Raw genomic sequence first — 18,335 nt, forward strand, 5'->3', positions numbered from 1 at the left:
GGTATAAATGAAACAAAAGTTAATTCAATAATTATTACAGATGATTTATAGTTGACATTTTACTCTTTCATATGTAGTTTCTTTGTGACCTTTGTTGAACTGACGGTTTCCTCAACTGGTGGGTCGTGGCCCAAAAGGTGGACGTAGACATGTTTTAAATGGGTTCGCACAGATCATTATTGATCATCATTATTACGGATTATGACCTACTGATCAAAACAGGACCAGGGCTCCTGTCGTCCAACGGCACATTTAAAGACATTCACTGACTTTAGTTGACCTTTCCAGGTCACTGAAGGTCAAAGGTCATGGCACCAAATGAAAGCCCATATGTGACTTCCTATCTATTATCAATAGTAATTAGATAAATATCTTCAACTGTTCAAGTTCTAACACTTGAAATGTCTCCATTATAAAGCAATGGAGATTTGGAACAATTAAAAAATTCATTAAAAATTCAAAAATCAGTATTCCCAATTCTTTGAATAAACTTGGTAGACCTTAAACCAAAGATGTTCACAGCAAAGCTCACCTCATTCTGACTGAAGCTTTGGGATGATGACTGATAAAATGTTAACAGACGTCAGCTGATCCCAATAGTCCACCGTCCCCCGTCGGACTAAAAACTGAATATTTGATCGTACGGTTTCATTTGGAATCAAAAGATGAGAAGTAAGTCTGATTATGGGACCAGCTGTTTCTGATCAGATGTAATTTTATGGAGAATTTCCAAAAAAGACGTCCAAGATTTTCGAACAAAATCAGGGATTAAAATCATCTGGAGTTTAATCCAGACGTTTTGTCTTCTCTTATCACAATTATTTAACTATTTCAACGAGGAAATGAGCCGTTATTACCCTGGAAATGATGAAAGAATTAACCTGCTACGACCACAGCATCAATGTGGTCTTAAAACTATAAAACTATTTGTGATTTCAGAAGAAAATTAGGTTTTTATTGTAAAATAGTTCGCATTTTGTAATGCAACTGAAAGAGTTCTCGTATAGAAGGTAATGAAATACTTTGAAAATTCTCATGAAAAAAAAAGCATCTTGTTTTGTCAAGATAAAATAACCGTGTTATTATGAGAAGATGAATTTTATGTTAAAATACTTAAAAAATCATTAGATTGGGACTGTTTCTGATTAGATGAAAATAATGTAAGGAAATAAGGTTAAAAACTCGCAGGATTTGTTGATTTTTAAACAGAAGTGAAACAGAGCAAAGATAAAACAGAATAAATCCAAGTTATTTTGACTAAACTGTGGAAAATAACCGTTGAAACATCTGCGGTTCTTCACGCAGCGCCCCCTGCAGGTGCAGAACTCCAGTAAAAACACGACAAACCCAGAGGAACCGAAGGAAACAGACAGAAACGCACAAGTGAAGCATCAGAAACATTTATTTTACAACAGTACATCAGATACTTCATTACCCATAAGTCTGTGGGGCGCAGACGTCATCAGTCCATGCTAAAAAGAGCTCTACGTCTACGCCACGTCTAATGTCGCTACATCGTCCTCCAAGTACGACCTAAAGCGTCCAATATTAAAAAGATCAGAAAAGTCCAATAAATTAAGTAATGCTTCAGGTTCGTCCTCCTCTGGTCGCTATGGTAACACAACATCCGCTCCACTTTAAAGCTAACTCACAGGTTTTCGCTCCAGTCCACATCTTACTTCAGGCGCCGTGTTGCGTTCACTGACACCGTCGCACGTTTGGTCGAAAGAGGAAAAAAAATTCTCATAAAAGAAATGAGCCGTGGCGATAAAACGTAAAAATAAAAGCCACCAGAGGAAGAGACGGAGCGTGTGCGGGATCGAAGGGAAAACAGACCATAAAACCTGAAACGAAGCGAAAACGCCCGCATGCGATATTCCACCGAAAAGTCTGTTTGAAGATGCAGATTCACAGAAAAAACTCCGAAAAACCGCAAAGAAAATGGAAGATTAAAAAGGCGAAAAAAAAAACAAAAACAAAACCACAGAACGGAAACCGAGAACGAACATTTATGATATTTAAACACCATCGAGTCGGTAAAGTTGAACGAAGCTGGTTTTGACGTCGACAGGTTCATGTATATGATTGAGATCAGATTGGAGCAGGGGTGTCCAACATACGGCCCGTGGACCCCAACCTAACCCAGAGTCCCAACCCCCCAGGAAACGCAAATATGACACCGAAGAGACGAACGATCAGTGGTGTCTGTGGCGATGATCCGATCAAATAACCCCAAATATTTAAGGACATTCAGTGGAAGCGGACGAATATTTGACCTGTTATTAAACTGTTTCTGATCTGTAATAAACACGTAGAAATGATCAACGCACGCAGAATACTGTTCAAATTGCACTTATGTACCTTAAACATGTCCACTGTTATTCAAAGCCTTTGTTTGGATAATTTAACGTAAATATATAAATGTTTATTTTTTGCACTAAAAGAGAAAAATGTGTATTTGTTATTATTAGTGCTGGGCAGCGATTAAAATTTTTAATTGCAATTAATCGCATGGATTTCTGCCATTAATTGCATAGTTATATCTGGGGGGGGGGGGTGCTGGCATCAAAAGCTTGTATTTCCTTTCAGTGATATTTCAGACTGCAGTACTCCGCTGATAAAAATAATTGCACATGTCAGTGCTTCCAAACACCTGTGTCCCCCCCCCCCCCCCCCCCCCTCTGAAGACATTTCAAATGAAAATGTCCATGGAACAGACCGCTACTGTTACACATGTTTATGTCCACACATGTTTATTTCCGCTTGTGAGTGATTGACAGGTGTCTTAGTCCCACTAATCAGTACTAATACTAATACGCCCAATAATATGTGATGTTCAGGTGTTCAAAGTAAACAAAGGGGGCCCCTCTAGTGGTGGGAATAAGTGTCACTAACGTATGTTTGGTGTTAACGTAGTCAGTTCAGACGTAAGAAGGAACTAATAAAATAAAGACAAAATAATTCAATTAGTTATATCTATAATGATATGCATATTCACGCAGAAATGCAACAGATGTAATTATTCCAAACTTAACTGACTGCCAATCCAACAGTCACATGGTAAAGAAGTCCAGGTTAGTTCAAAGGCTGGCATGTTAAACACAACCAACGAATTTACATCAACTGAACATGAGCCTGCAGAAAGAATTAGCAACCCATCTGCGACTGCTAGCATAAACCAATTAGCTTAAACATGTTAATAACACACTGTATAAACACATCCAAAATAACGTCATAAACATGTTTCTTACGACACGTTTGCATGTGAAATTATTTAGCAAACAACAGAATGACTGACACACACAGGCGTTGAACTGCAGGAGTTCCACACAGTTGGATTCAGCATTACTTGTAAAGTTCGCTCTTTTCTCCTCAGTCGGCACGTGCACACAGCACTGGCGCTTGGTGCGTGTGGAGGGCCAAAATAAAGCATGAGTTTCAAATAAGAGTCCGTATGTATAAATGAACTAAGACTTGCTTGAAAGGCAGAATGGCTTTAATGGGAGATTAAAAAAATTGTCGGCGTTATTTAATGAATGCGTTCACGCAGTAATAACGCGTTAACTTGCCCCAGCCCTAGTTATTATTTATAGTTTATTCTGTTATTGTGTGACTGGCTCTGATCCAACTGGGCTGAACGTGGACCCTGAAGAAAATGAGTGGACTAAAGCTTAATTACACATGTAATTAACGTGTGTAACTACATGTGTTAATTACATGTGTATTTACACGTGTTAATTACATGTGTTAATTACATGTGCTGATGAGATAAAACCTGCTCAAAAGGAAAATAAACCTATTTCAACTACAAAACATGCTTTGTTTCTGATACGATGATATAATTTATATCCAATACCAAAAAACAAAAAACTATGACAGTGAATCAGAAATTTAAAAATTAAAAAAATAAATAAAAGCACGTCACTATGGAAATAAAGTGGTAAAATATTGAGATAAACCTGTAATTTCCCGAATACAGTCATACCCACTGGTCTCATCATGTAGAACTGGAACATTCTGTGAGGTTCTACTTCATTTGGGGTCCAAATACTGAGCCTATTAGCCCCGCCCACCAAATACTGCACCTATTAGCCCCGCCCACCATAAACACATTAGCATAGTCGAAGGACTTTGAAGACAGTTCACACGTTTGGGTTTGTTTTGTCATAAGAAACCGAACAGACACTTAAGGCCGACAAATGTCCTAAATGATGACTTTTTAATCGCACTATTGTGAATTTATTTTGAAAATATTACGACTTTAATTTCATAAAAGATACATATATATATTTTTAAATGACTTTTTCTCATATTATGACATTATTCTCGTAGTGACAAGTGTTTTTATTTTTCTGATGTGGCCCTAATATGCTATCGTAAAAAAAAACCATTTGTCCTTAAATAAAATAAAACTTGTTAAAACAAACAAACAAAAAACCTTGACTCTGAGACGATGAAAGACGTGACCTGTTAAACCAGAACATGGAACGAAATCATGTGAAATCAGGAGGAAACAAAATCAAATTAATGCATCATCTGGAGATTTTTATCTCAGGAAAACCAAACGGTTAATAGCTAAAATGAGCTTCGTTAAATAATAAACCAGTAACGACTTTTGAAGATAAAGTTCATGTTTGTCTGAACAGTTTCAGATTTGGACAAAATGAACTTTATCTAAAATGAGACACTGTGAAATAACTAAATAAGAGGAAATACCATGTTAATATATATAAAATCTCAGAATAAATTAAATAGTAAATAATTCAAATGTGTGGAGAAAACCTTCATGTCCCAATACTGGAATATTTCACCTGTTGGACGTGAAAACCAGCTTCGCGGCGGTTCGATCTGACGGTGAAGCTGCGTTCTCGTTAACTCTTATTGCACTTTCTCCTGATATGTTTAATTACATCATGAACAAAGTGTTTCCTTCCACAAAAATATGAACCGACGCAAACGACCGCCGTGGATTTTCTACTGGCGTCAACGAAACCAAGAACTAACCGACAAAACGCGATTCTCTACAAAGGTTCGACTGTTGTGAACCCATCAGATCGTCTACATAAAAAAAAAAAAACAATAATAATAATAATAAAAAAATCTCTCTATATGTAAGACTTTGGACGTGAACATCCTCCCTTCAGACACGACATAAATAAAAGAACGAAAGCTACAGAAGAAAAGGAAAGTGACGTCAATCTAAACATTTACACCACATTTACAGCGTTTTAACTTCGTCACGAAACAAAACTAAAAATGAGCAAAAAAACAAAAACAAAAACAAAATCAAAAGCTGATCAGTGTGTGATGTTTGTGTTGAATCTAACACCGGATCAATCACAGCTTTAATGAGAATCAGGAAGATCCACGAGACAGAGTGAAGAAGAAGAAACGAGGAAGAGGAAGAGGAGGAGGAAGAGTCCGATCCAACCTGTGACACCACTGGAAACAGCAGATTTACAGCAGACACTTGAACGCACCATGAGTTGTGATTGGACTGCGTCGTTTCAGGCCTTTGAACGCATCGCACAGAACAGGAAGTGGACGACGGTCGTGTTAACTGGTTTAGACCCAGAGGCATGATGGGAAGGTTTGGCTTAAACGGATCCTGTTTGATTAGGAGAAGGTAAAGGGTGGAGGTTCTGGGGTTCTGGGTCCTTCAGGCTGGGTTTCAAGCAGCTGATCTGAGCCACAGGAATCTACCAGTTCAATATCAGCATCAGTCGACAAACTCACACCTGAAACCCCCCTGAAACCCTCTTTAAACCCCCCTTAAATCCACCTAAAACCCCTCTTAAAACCACCTGAAATCCCCCTTAAACTCACCTCAAATCCACCTAAACCCACCTTAAATCCACCTGAAACCCGCCTTAAAACCCCCCTTAAACCCACCTAAAACCCCCCTTATACCCACGTTAAAACCACCTAAAAGCCCCCTTTATATCTACCTAACCCCCCCCTTAAACCCACCTGTCAAACTGAACACAGTTAATACGTCAGCTGTTGATCAGAGCCTTTGGCGCTGGCGTCCAAATATACACCTCATATCTAACCCCACCTCCTGACCTCCCCTTGCCGCACCCCCCCCAACACACACACACACACACACACACACCCCCCCATAGGACTGGCCTCATTTCAACGGAACAAAACATGAGGCCGTGGTGCATTTATGACGACATTCACTACACGTTGTCCTCCTCTTCCTCCTCCTCTTCCTCCTCCTCCTCCTCCTCCTTCAGGTCTCTGCTGGTTGGGGGGTTCATTACTGCTGTGGTTGAACATGTCACATGGCCAGTGGTGGGTGGGGCAGAAGGTGGGTGTGGTTAATAAGCGTCGGTCCTGTAGCTGTGGTGGGCATCGGCCTTCAGCTGAGTGGTCTCTGTGGCAGAAGATGGCTGCATCACAATGGGTTCACCACCATCTGAGGAGGAGGAGGAGAGGAGGAGGAGGAGGAGGAGAAGAAGGAGGAGGCAGAGGAGGAGGAGAAGGAGGAAGGAGGAGGGGGAGGAGAAAAAGGAGAAGGAGGAGAAAAAGGAGGAGGAGGAAGAAGGAGAAGATGGAGGAGGAGGAGAGAAGCAGAACTGTGTTAATGTCCATGGTTTCATGTTCCTGTCCCAGCCATGAGCAGATGTTGCAGATGTTGCAGATGTTCCACAGATCAGACTGATGGACAGGTTCGTCCATCAGTCCTTTCATCAGAACACTGAATGGTCTGAGTTCAGTGACTCCAGCCTCATCAGACTCTTCTCTACCTGGGTTCATATTTGTCCTAAACAGAGACCACTCAACCTCCAAATATCCTTGTATGCAGATGATGTTCTACTGTTTAGAACCCATCCACACATTCATGTCAGTATTTGTAACCAACGACACATTAGACAGGTTAAAGCAGTGGTTCCAACCTTTTTTGGCTCATGACCCCATTTTAACATCACACATTTCAGGCGACTCCAGACATTCAAAACAGAGACATTTTTTTGGCTAAAATTAATTTGTTTTTGATCGTGTAATAATTTGCTATACTATGTTGCAAATAAACATTAATTTTAGACATTTGGACAATGTAATGAAACTTTATATCAGTAAGTTTTAATTTGTTTTTTATAAATTATTAGAAATTTCTGGCGATCCCAGACATTCAAAACGGAAACATTTTATTAGCTAAAATTAATTTGTTTTGGTTTGTGTAATACTTTGCTATAATATGTTGCAAATAAACATTAATTTTAGACAACATTTAGACTATATAATATACATTTTTATTAGTAAGTTTTAATTTTTTTATCAATTACTTGAAATTTCAGGTGACCACATTTGAATTCCAGGCGACCCCATGTGGGGTCCTGACCCCAGGGTTGAAAAACACTGGGTTAAAGGCACTAGAACCAACACCACAGAACTGTTGGGAACGTTAGTGAATGAGTGGGTTCTCACCTCTCTCGTCCGCCGTCATCTGGGCCTCCAGGTCTTCAGGGGAAACGTAGAACTCTGGTTCCTGGTCCATGGGCGGCCGAGGTTTACATTTACCACAGCAGCAGTTACAGCAGCAGCACAGGCAGCAGCAGAAGTAACAGCCAGTGGCCAAGCAGCAGAACACGAAGAGCGCCTGGGGACGGAACGCAGAGGAACATCAGGTGGAACCATACATGCAAGAACATAACAGAACGTCAGATGGACCCATACACACAAGAACGTAACAGAACGTCAGATGGACCCATACACGCAAGAACGTAACAGAATGTCAATTCTCCTACCATTCTTCTACTGTTTTTCTACAGCTCTCCAGTTCTTTTGTTCTACTGTTCTCCTACTCCTCTGCTTCTGTTATCCTACTGTTCTAGTGTTCTACTACTGTTCTTTTGGTCTAGAGTTCTCCTGCTGTTCTTCTATTCTCCTACTGTTCTCCTATTGTTGTTCTTCTGTTCTCCTAGTGTTCCCCTAATGTTCCACTGTTCTCCTACAGTTCTTTTGTTCTACTGTTCTCCCTAGTCGTCTTCTGTTCACCTAGTGTTCTACTGTTCTCCTAGTCTTCTTCTGTTCACATAGTGTTCTTCTGTTCTCCTAGTGTTCTACTGTTCTCCTTCTCTCTTATGTTCTTCTAGTGTTCTACTACTGTTCTTCTGTTCTAGAGTCCTCCTGCTGTTCTTCTGTTGTCCTACTGTTCTTATTCTGTTCTCCCACTGTTCTACTGTTCTCCTATAGCTCTCCTACAGTATTTTTGTTCTACTGTTCTCCTATTGTTCTTCTGTTCTCCTAGTGTTCTTCTTCTGTTCTCCCATTATTCTACTGTTCTCCCAGAGTTCTTCTGTTCTCCAGCTGTTCTTCTGTTCTCCTAGTTTTCCACTGTTCTCCTACAGCTCTCCTACAGTTATTTTGTTCTATTGTTCTCCTACTCTTCTTCTGTTTTAATGTTCTCCTAGTGTTCTCCTATTGCTCTTCTTCTGTTCTCTCATTGTTCTACTGTTCTCCTACAGTTCTTTTGTTCTCCTAGTGTTCCAATGTTCTCCTACAGCTCTCCTACAGTTCTAGTGTTCTACTGTTCTCCTACTCTTCTTCTGTTCAAGTGTTCTACTGTTCTCCTACTCTTGTTCTTCTGTTCTCCCAGGGTTCTGCCCATCCATACCTTCGCCCACCAGCTGGACAGGACAAAGTAGGTGTTGACGTTCTCCTCTCCGAACTGCTCTGCGACGTACAGACCCAGAGAACCGTATTTGTCGTAGATGTTCTTCTTGGTCAGGTCGGTCAGGATGGAGTGGGCGTTGTTGATCTCCTTGAACTTCTCGGCCGCCTCGGGTTGTCCGGGTTCTTATCCGGGTGGAACTTCAACGCCAGTTTCCTTTAAAAAGAGAAGGAAAGTTTCATTTCATTTAATATAAAATGTGCAGAAAAAAACCTTCAGATTTTTGACTGTCTTTTTTTCTCCAAACATTCGATTCCATTAGAGTTCAGTGTTTATTTGATTCTATTGAGTGAATTCTTATATTTTTGCCTTTTTTACACAAAAACTGACGTAAATATAAGTTGATTTAACACAGATGAAATAATAACGACATGAAACGGAGTATTTTTTTGTCCGATGTTCTCGTCTGTGGTGTTTTTTCCTGACGTTCTAACCTATATTTAATGCCGTGTTCTCAGATGTTCTGGCAGCGCTCTGACGCCCTCTAGTGGCTACAGTTCAAACACACCAGCTCGTGTTGGTTCAATACGACTGAGTCTGAAACATGAACACGTTTCACTGACGGATTCACAGGATTAAAGAAAAACCACCAAAGGGACGGAAAACCATCTGGAACAGAAACGTAAAGAACGTGGACATCAGAACAGCTGGTCTGAGTTCAGAGCAGAGAACCGGAGAACCGGCATGACGGATTCATCCAGTTATGACAGGAACCTGAACAGACCTTAAGGATCAGCTCCTGTCATTTATGGGTCCTTTGTTGGGTCCTGGTTTCAGGTCCATCAGGGTCCTGGTGGATCTCTGTGGAACCTGGACCAGTTTCCAGGACTGGAGTTGAATCTGGGATCCAGTTTAGTCTGGTTTAACTCTCAACATATTCAGATCATTGTCTAGTGCAGGGGTCGGCAACCCGCGGCTCTTTCATCCTTATGTTGCGGCTCTGCATGGCTTGGGAAAACTAGAAGCACTCGGAGAGTGCAGACCTCCGCCAAGGCTGATCGGTGGCCCCCCCCGTGGGCCCCCCCCACCCCCAATCACCACCAAAATTTAATCATTTCTTCCTTATCCCATTTCCAACAAACCCTGAAAATTTCATCAAAATCTGTCCATAACTTTTTGAGTTATGTTGCACACTAACGGACAGACAAACAACAACCCTAGCAAAAACATAACCTCCTTGGCGGAGGTAATAAATTTTAAGTGTCCGATTGAAGTGTATGTTATTTGTCTCAAAAACGTGTATCATGTCTTCTTATTAAGTCAAAGTTTTTAACTTCTTTCTTCAGACCTTGTGCAATTTCAGTGATCAGCATTCGCCTTCTTCAGAGACGTTTGACAGCACTTGACGTGTCAGCCGGCATGCGCGGAATGCCCTGCAACACCAAAACTGCACAAAATCTGAACAAAGTATTTTATTTGTGTTTGTTCGTTTGTTTAATTGTAGTTGTAAATTGTAAGATTATTGTGATCTCGAAATATTAAAATAAAATTATATATATATATATATATATAATAAATATTATATATGATATATAGTATTTTTTTTGCGCTCAAAATATGCGTCACACTCTCCGACAGCCCGCCAAAACGCCGTACATTTATCAAGACTTTCAACCCCAGGTAGGCCAAGTATAGAGAAATCTAAGAAAAGAAAAATATCTGAAGAAAACTGAACATTTAACTAGAAGCACTCGGAGAGCGCAGACCTCCACCAAGGCTGATCAGTGCCCCCCCCCCCCCCCCCCCCCCCCCCCCCCCCCCCCCCCCCCCGTGGGCCCCCCCACCCCCGATCACCCCCAAACTTAATCATTGCTTCCTTTATCCCATTTCCAACAACCCTGAAAATTTCATCCAAATCTGTCCATAACTTTTTTGAGTTATGTTGCACACTAACGGACAGACAAACAAACAAACAAACAAACAAACAAACCCTGGCAAAAACATAACCTCCTTGGTGGAGGTAATGATGCCAGGTGCCATGGCACGACCAAGGTGCCGCGGCACCTCGGGGCCAACGCTAGGTGCCGTGGTACTGCAGTACTACGGCTCAGTGCCAGGTGCCATGGCACCGCGGTACCAGGGCTCGGTGCTGGGTGCCGTTGCACCGCAGTGCCACTGCTCAGGTGTCAGGTGCTGTGGCACCGCGGCGCCACAACTGGGTGCACCGGCACCTCGAGCCGAGGGCACCACTGCGGTGCCACGGTACCTGGCACCGAGCCACGGTACGGCGGTGCAACGGCACCACCGAGGTGCGCCCCAGCACCAAGCCGGGCTTGTACCGGTAAAATCGTTGTATAAGCCGCGTCGGAGTATAAGCCACAGTGTTTAAAGTGTGGGAAAAAAGTAGCGGCTTAGGAATTTACGGTATATATAGGCTAACATCTTCATTTCAGATATCAAAAACCGTTTGCGGCTCCCAGTGTTGTCTTTTCCGTGGAAACCGGGTCGAAATGGCTCTTGAGTGTTAAAGGTTGCCGACCCCTGGTCTAGTGTTACAGTCCGTTCCTGTACCACTGTTCTACAACAGTTCTAACATGTTTCACTACAGTTGTACTACAGTTTTACCACGTTCTACCACCATTCTACCACTGTTGTACTATCGTTCTACCACTGTTCTACCCACATTCTACCACAGTTCTACTCAGTTCTATCACCATTCTACTACAGTTCTACCACTCTGCCAGACTCTACTGGGAGACCATTTAGGGTTCAGTGTCTTGCCCAAGGACACTTCGGCATGTGGACAGTCAGAGCCAGGATTCAAACTGCCAACCCTTCAGTCATTGGACGGACCCTGCTCTACCAACTGAACCAACGGACTACTACTACTAGAACTACCGTTCTACTACTGTTCTCCTACTGTTCTTAACAGTATCCATAGAACCAGGAGGAGTTTAGGTTGCGGCTGTAGGCTCCGCCCCTCAGAGCCAATCAGAGGTGTTCCATTGGTGCAGTTTAATGGATGCTGTGGTTCATGTGGGAGGTGTTTAACCCTTTGATGGAACTGTCGTAAATGGTCCCAGCGTCGTCTTTGCTGTTAAATACAGACTCTAGACGTGACGACACCACAGAACCAGAATTATTCTAACGATTCCAAGGAACTGAGCTGAGTTCTGGAGTCCAGTCCCTACTGGAGGGTGATAGGTTGGTCTTCATCTTCCAGTAGAACTGGACTTTCTTAGGTCGAGTCCTAAACGTCCACAGATGAACAGAGTACGGTCGGTGCTTCTGCAGAGTAATGGTTTGGTTTAAACCCGGGAACTCAGAGACACTGTCAGGTCCAGTTCCACCCCAGCTACATAGTCCTAGAGTCGACTCTACTGTTAAATACAACCAGACTTTAGAGGAAACGGAACCAAAACACAGAAGTGACCTGAGGACACATTGGAATCATTAAACCCACACACTGTAGTTCTATACCAGACCCGGTTCTGGATTCCCAACCGTTATGGAAGGCGTTGTTCTGGTGTGGTACCTGTAACATTTCTTGATGTCCTCTGGGGGGCGTTCTTGTCGACTCCGAGGACGGCGTACAGTGATTCTCCTGATGTGGACAGAGCCCTCTGTCGGTGCTGCTCCATGTCCTGGCTGTTGTCCTCACCTGTCCACAGGTAACCACAGAGACAAAAACCAGTCAGAACCAGAACCAGAACCAGGTTAACCCTAACCCCCGAGTCCAGGTAAAGGTTCATATTTTAAACATATTAAACCAGTTCAGGTCCAACATCCAAGTCCACGTCCACAGACTCAGAACCTCCATCCTGGATGAACCTGGTGTTTCAGTACGATTCCCACTGAGGCTAAAACTGAGGCTAAAACTGAGACTAAAACTGAGGCCTAAAACTGAGGCTAAAACTGAGACTAAAACTGAGGCTAAAACTGAGACTAAAACTGTGACTGAAACTGACTGATACACTGGAAAAAAATCTAAATCTGACGAAGTGTAGTTTTCTCATTTCTAGTCCAAATATCTCATCACACTTACAACTAGTTTAACTTTTCAGTGAGATATAAGAACTGATTTATAGACAATAGATCTGGAAAATCTGGTTTCAACAAATCTGAACAAGATAATTTTCACTTGTACCATTGGCAGATTTTTTTTTTGCTTAATTGAATTTTTTTTTTTTGTTTAATTCAAGCAAAAAAATGTGCCAGTGGAACAAGTGAAAATACTCTTGGTAAGATTTAGATTTTTTCTAGAGTATCTGATGTTTCTGAACAGCCCAAATCAGACCCAGGACACTTCCATATCTGCTCCGACATCGATTCATATCTGATGTTGAAGAAGGGAAGAAGATGAAGGAAGAAGGGAAGGAAGAGGAGAAGGTGGAGGAAGAGAAAAGGGAATAGGAGGAAGAAGGGAGAGGAGAAGGTGGAGGAAGAGAAAAGGGAATAGGAGGAAGAAGGGGAGGAAGAGGAGGAGGTGGAGGAAGAGAAAAGGGAATAGGAGGAAGAAGGGGAGGAAGAGGAGGAGGTGGAGGAAGAGAAAAGGGAATAGGAGGAAGAAGGGGAGGAAGAGGAGGAGGTGGAGGAAGAGAAAAGGGAATAGAGGAAGAAGGAGGGAGAGGAGAAGGTGGAGGAAGAGAAAAGGGAATAGGAGGAAGAAGGGAAGGAAGAGGAGAAGGTGGAGGAAGAGAAAAGGGAATAGGAGGAAGAAGGGGAGGAAGAGGAGGAGGTGGAGGAAGAGAAAAGGGAATAGGAGGAAGAAGGGGAGGAAGAGGAGGAGGTGGAGGAAGAGAAAAGGGAATAGGAGGAAGAAGGGGAGGAAGAGGAGGATGTGGAGGAAGAGAAAGGGAATACGAGGAAGAAGGGGAGGAAGAGGAGGAGGTGGAGGAAGAGGAAAAGGGAATAAGAGGAAGAAGGGGAGGAAGAGGAGGCGGAAGAAGAGAGGAGGAGGAGGAGGAAGAGGAGGGGAAGAGGAGGAGAACAAAAGAAGTAGAGATGGAGGAAGAGGATGAAGGGAGGAAGAGGAGGAGGTGGAGGAAGAGGAAAAGGGAATAGGAGGAAGAAGGGGAGGAGAGGAGGAGGAAGAAGGGGAGGAAGAAGAGGAGAAAGAGAAAAAGGAAGTGGAGATGGAAGAAGAGGATGAAGGGGAGGAATAGGAGGAGGAGGAGGAGGAGGTTACTACCGGTCAGCATTACCACAAACAAACTGCAGTAAATCCCGTTGTTGTCGACCTGCAGAGCTTTACACAACAGACACACACCACTACACACTGAGACCAGGATCCTGGACCAGGGCCGCCCCCATCAGTACAGTAGGTGTAAAGGGGTGGGGGGCGGGGCTTAGTCTAAGCCACTTCACACCACGATGCCTCATGGACGACAACACAACACGCTGCTGGATTTCCGTGTGAACAGACGGGATGAGCCAACACTGGTCTGGGACCTGGTCTGACCTGAACCCCGTCCAGTCTGAACCAGGTCTGGCCTGAACCCGGTTCAGTCTGAACCAGGTTCTGACCTGAACCTGGTCCAGGTTTTCCATCCAACCACAGAACATCACAGACGCCTCAGCTACGTCTGCATGAAACAACAAATACCCTCAGTGTCACATCGCTGTCCATCAGGCTGAAGCACCAGATGGCAGCGCTCTAACACCTGCTAACCCCGCCCACTGTTATCTGAGATTACCCAATCGAGGAACGCACCCACCCCCACCTGACTAGGATTAACCAATGAGGGCGGCCTGTGTGTAACTCCAGGGATTATATCTGAAACTGCCACTGTGTGTAAAACGTGTGTGTGATAAGAACCACTCCAACCGCCACCCTCAGCCTAAGCCCCACCCACTGACCCAGACAGCCAATCACACTGTGTCATGCTGAATGAGCTTTGTGTGAAAACCGTCCATTGACGGTTGTCAGAGTCTGCAGCATATGGTCAGGGTTGGCCCAGGGGGGTCCAATACAGGCCCATGGCCAAAACTGGCCCACCCAGGGTCCGGTCCCTGACCCTGGAGACATGGACAGTGAATGGACGGACCGGGTCCAGTACGGTTAGGATCCTAAACTTTAGGGCTGTGTATCAGCAAGATTCTGGCAATACAATGCAAATCACAATACTAGGATCACGATACCATATACCATGATACTGTTAAAAAAGGCAATTTTTTTGTTTCTTTTTTTTATGATTATTTCACTGAAGAATTGAATTACACCAGAAATCTGCACAAATACTAAGCACATTTTTATTTGATCAGAACAGGATCTAATGTTCTATCACAAAATGTTCCTGTGTTCAAACTGAAATTCTGTTTTACAGACATTCCAGTTTCAGATCCTGTTCAAATGTTCAGGATTCTATTAGTTCACAACTACATCAGAACAGGATTTGAGTTCAATCCCCAACAAAGGAACGAACATTATTGAATAAAGTGTTAAAGAATATAAATAAAATATGAACAAAAAAAGAAAAACAGAAATACAAAAATGAAACCTCTACAATCTATCTGCCTTGAATAAATACCTAAAAATATCGATACAGTACTTTTTCAAAGTGGACCACATTAGTCCACCTCTGAGCTCCTCCCACTGGCTGCCTGTCCGTCACAGGACCAGACTTTCCAGTTCTGTTGCTGGTCTATAAAGCTCTGGATGGTTTAGGATCAAAATCCATCAGTGACCTCCTGACCCAGTATGAACCACCAGACCCCTCAGGTCATCTGGAGCCGGTCTGTTGTCAGTTCCCAGAGTCAGAACCAGACACAGAGAAGCTGCATTCAGCTTCTATGCTCCACATGTCTGGAACAAACTCAAACCAGAAAACCTCCCATCAGCTGAAACGCTGCGTTTATTTAAACCCAGGTTCCAGACCCACCTGTTCTGTTGAATAGAGTTTAGATTCATCAGTTCAGATTTGCACTGTTCCTTTTGAGCTAAAAGTTTTTATTCTGTTTTATCTACTTATCTGATTTTTGTTTGTTTTTCTCATGCCTTCTGCTGTAATGCTTTTAATGTTTTATGTAAAGCACTTTGAATTGTCCTGTACATGAAATGTGCTACAGACATAAACCTGCCTTGCCTATGTCGATACAGTATGTGAAATTAACTAGTGATATTTTGCAGAAGTGATATTTTCTTACACTCCTACTAAACGTATATACTAAACCTCCTCACATACTTTTGTCTTTCATTATGGGGACACACTGATTATCCAGGTGTGTCTAATTATCAGTATCACAACATGAACTAGCAGACACACCTGGATTCACCAGTGTGTCCAATAATGAAAGACAGGACCTGAAGGAGCGCTTTAAGGTCCTGAGGTCATGCAACAGCCCACTTCATCGCTCTGACACTTTCCCTCCATCACACCTCCATCTCCTCTTCCTCATCACCTCCACATTAAACGGGTCACGACTTAGTCCACGATCACGTAGGAGTTTACATCAACATGGAAGACCGAGGCGGCAGGAGGTCAAAGTCAGACGAACGCATGGCGGATGTTCGAGGTCATTTCAGGCTCCAGACAAGAAAACCAGTTGAAAAGCAGACGAACACAGAGTTTGACCCTTGGTGTTCACCCGAGGTAGAACTGGACGTGGAATCAGGGGGTCAAACACACGCCCCTGGGCCAAAACCGGCCCGCTATAGGGTCCAGTCCAGCCCATGGGATGAATTTGGTAAACGCAAAAATTACACTTAAAGATATGAACAAAGGTGTCCGACCAATGAAATAAAAACACAATAACATATAAATAATGACAACTTCTATTTACTGTGTGCTTTAGTGTAAAAAAAGTTAAATTATATGAAAATATTTACATTTCTAAACTATCCTTTTACAAAAATATGAACTTGAAATGTCTTGATATAAATCAGTGTAATTCAGGGGTGTCAAACTTGCGTCCCGGGGCCCAAATGCGTCCCACCAAAGGTTCCAGTCCGACCCCTAGGATGAATTTACAAAGTGTAAAAATTCCACAGTCCAGGCTGTGGAACTCATTTCAGTTCAGGTTCCACATCAAGACCAATCTGATCTATGGTCAAATAACAACAGCAGAAGAATCGACAAAAAAGAATGACTGCAGATTTACTTCTTGGTTTTATGTGGAGAAAAAAAAAAAAAAAATCTCACATTATGTCTATAAATAATGACAACTTCAAATTTTTGTCTGTTTTAGTGCAAAAAATAACATTAAATTATGAAAATATTTACATTTACAAACTATCCTCTAACAATAAAATGTGAATAACCTGAACAAATCTGAATAACCTGAAATGTTTTAAGAAAATTAAGCACAATTTGAACTCTTTTCTTCCTGTTCCTCAGTGTTTAGTGTCTTTGTAGATCTGATCCAGAATGCACATGCAAAAAATGAGAAGTTGAGGCAGAATATTGTTAAAATTGCACTAATTTTCTCAAGAAATTTCTTTTTTTTTTTCAGGTTATTCACATCTTTTGTGTTTGGATAGTTTATAAAAGTAAGTATTTTCATAATTTAATGGAGGGTTGTTTTTTTTTTTTGCACTAAAACAAAGACAAAAGTTAGCAGTTATTATTTATAGGTTATTCTGCTATTTACTGGTTCAGCCCACTGCAGATCAAATCAGGCTAAATGTGGAACCTGAAAGAAAATGAGTTTGAGAGCCCTGGTGTAACTGGACCAATATTCTGTTATTGAATATATATATTTTGTGTATTTGTAGATCCACTGGGATCTCTAATAATAATATATAATAATAATAACAATAATAATGATAAATGGATTTCTATTGTGCTTTTCAAGACAAATGCTTTACATTATTGATCCATTATTCATTCACACACTGTAAGTTGTGTTAAAAATAACAAGCTGACATGTAATATTGTACAAATTGTTCTTATTTTAGATCCAAAATTTTATCAATATTCTGTCTGTTATTAAATGTTCTGTGTATTTGTAGATCTGTACGTTAGAATGCACATGTGGAAATAATAAACAAATAATATTGGAAAAATTGCACCTATATTTCAAAAGAAACTTCAGGGAATCTTCATATTTTTAAAGGACAGTTTTGTAGATGTAAACATTCATCATACAGATAAATGTCTGGAGTGTCATTATTTCCAGGTTATCGTGTTCTTATTGTCCTGGTCCGACCCAGTTCAGATCTGTTTGGGCTGAATGTGGAACCTGAACTAAACAGTGCTGATGTAGATGTTCTTCCACCGTTTTGTCACAGACTCAGAAACACGACCAGCGTCCAAACCCCGTCAGTGGGTAAACACAGCTGTCCACACACCCAAAACCACATGATGAGGACCAAGGCCGCAACGTTCACAAAAACCTGCACACAAAAGCCCACAGACTAATGGTCCATTAAGAAGCCACTGGACCCACAGGATGGAGTCGTTTGAGGGGTGAGGGGTGGGTGGGCGCTCAGGGAACAGCAGTGTCCTGTTCATTCAGTTACCGTCAGCATGCGTTTACTGCACAGGTACGGTACATGTCCAACACATTAGAAGACTTCAACTGTTGGACGACTCTTTAAATCTGTGGAGAAACGACTTCAAAACAACACTGATGACATTAACCCTTTAAAGACCACCATTAAAACAAGACGCCTAGATTTATTTATGTGGTTTTTGCAATAAAAGTGTCCGAAAAAATCTGATTTTTATCAGGAAGACGTGGACATTTCAATATCTGGCCATTGTCATTATAT

General features: G+C 42.0%; 1 pseudogene; it reads right to left on the reverse strand.

Annotated features, from left to right (window-relative positions):
- Positions 1-6,134: 6,134 nt before the first annotated feature.
- Positions 6,135-12,299, reverse strand: LOC115422268 (dnaJ homolog subfamily C member 5-like; annotated as a pseudogene).
- Between the last annotated feature and the right edge of the window lie 6,036 nt (positions 12,300-18,335).

The sequence above is a fragment of the Sphaeramia orbicularis genome, chromosome 7, assembly GCF_902148855.1.
Source record: "Sphaeramia orbicularis chromosome 7, fSphaOr1.1, whole genome shotgun sequence".
In the NCBI taxonomy this organism is placed as follows: Eukaryota; Metazoa; Chordata; class Actinopteri; order Kurtiformes; family Apogonidae; genus Sphaeramia; species Sphaeramia orbicularis.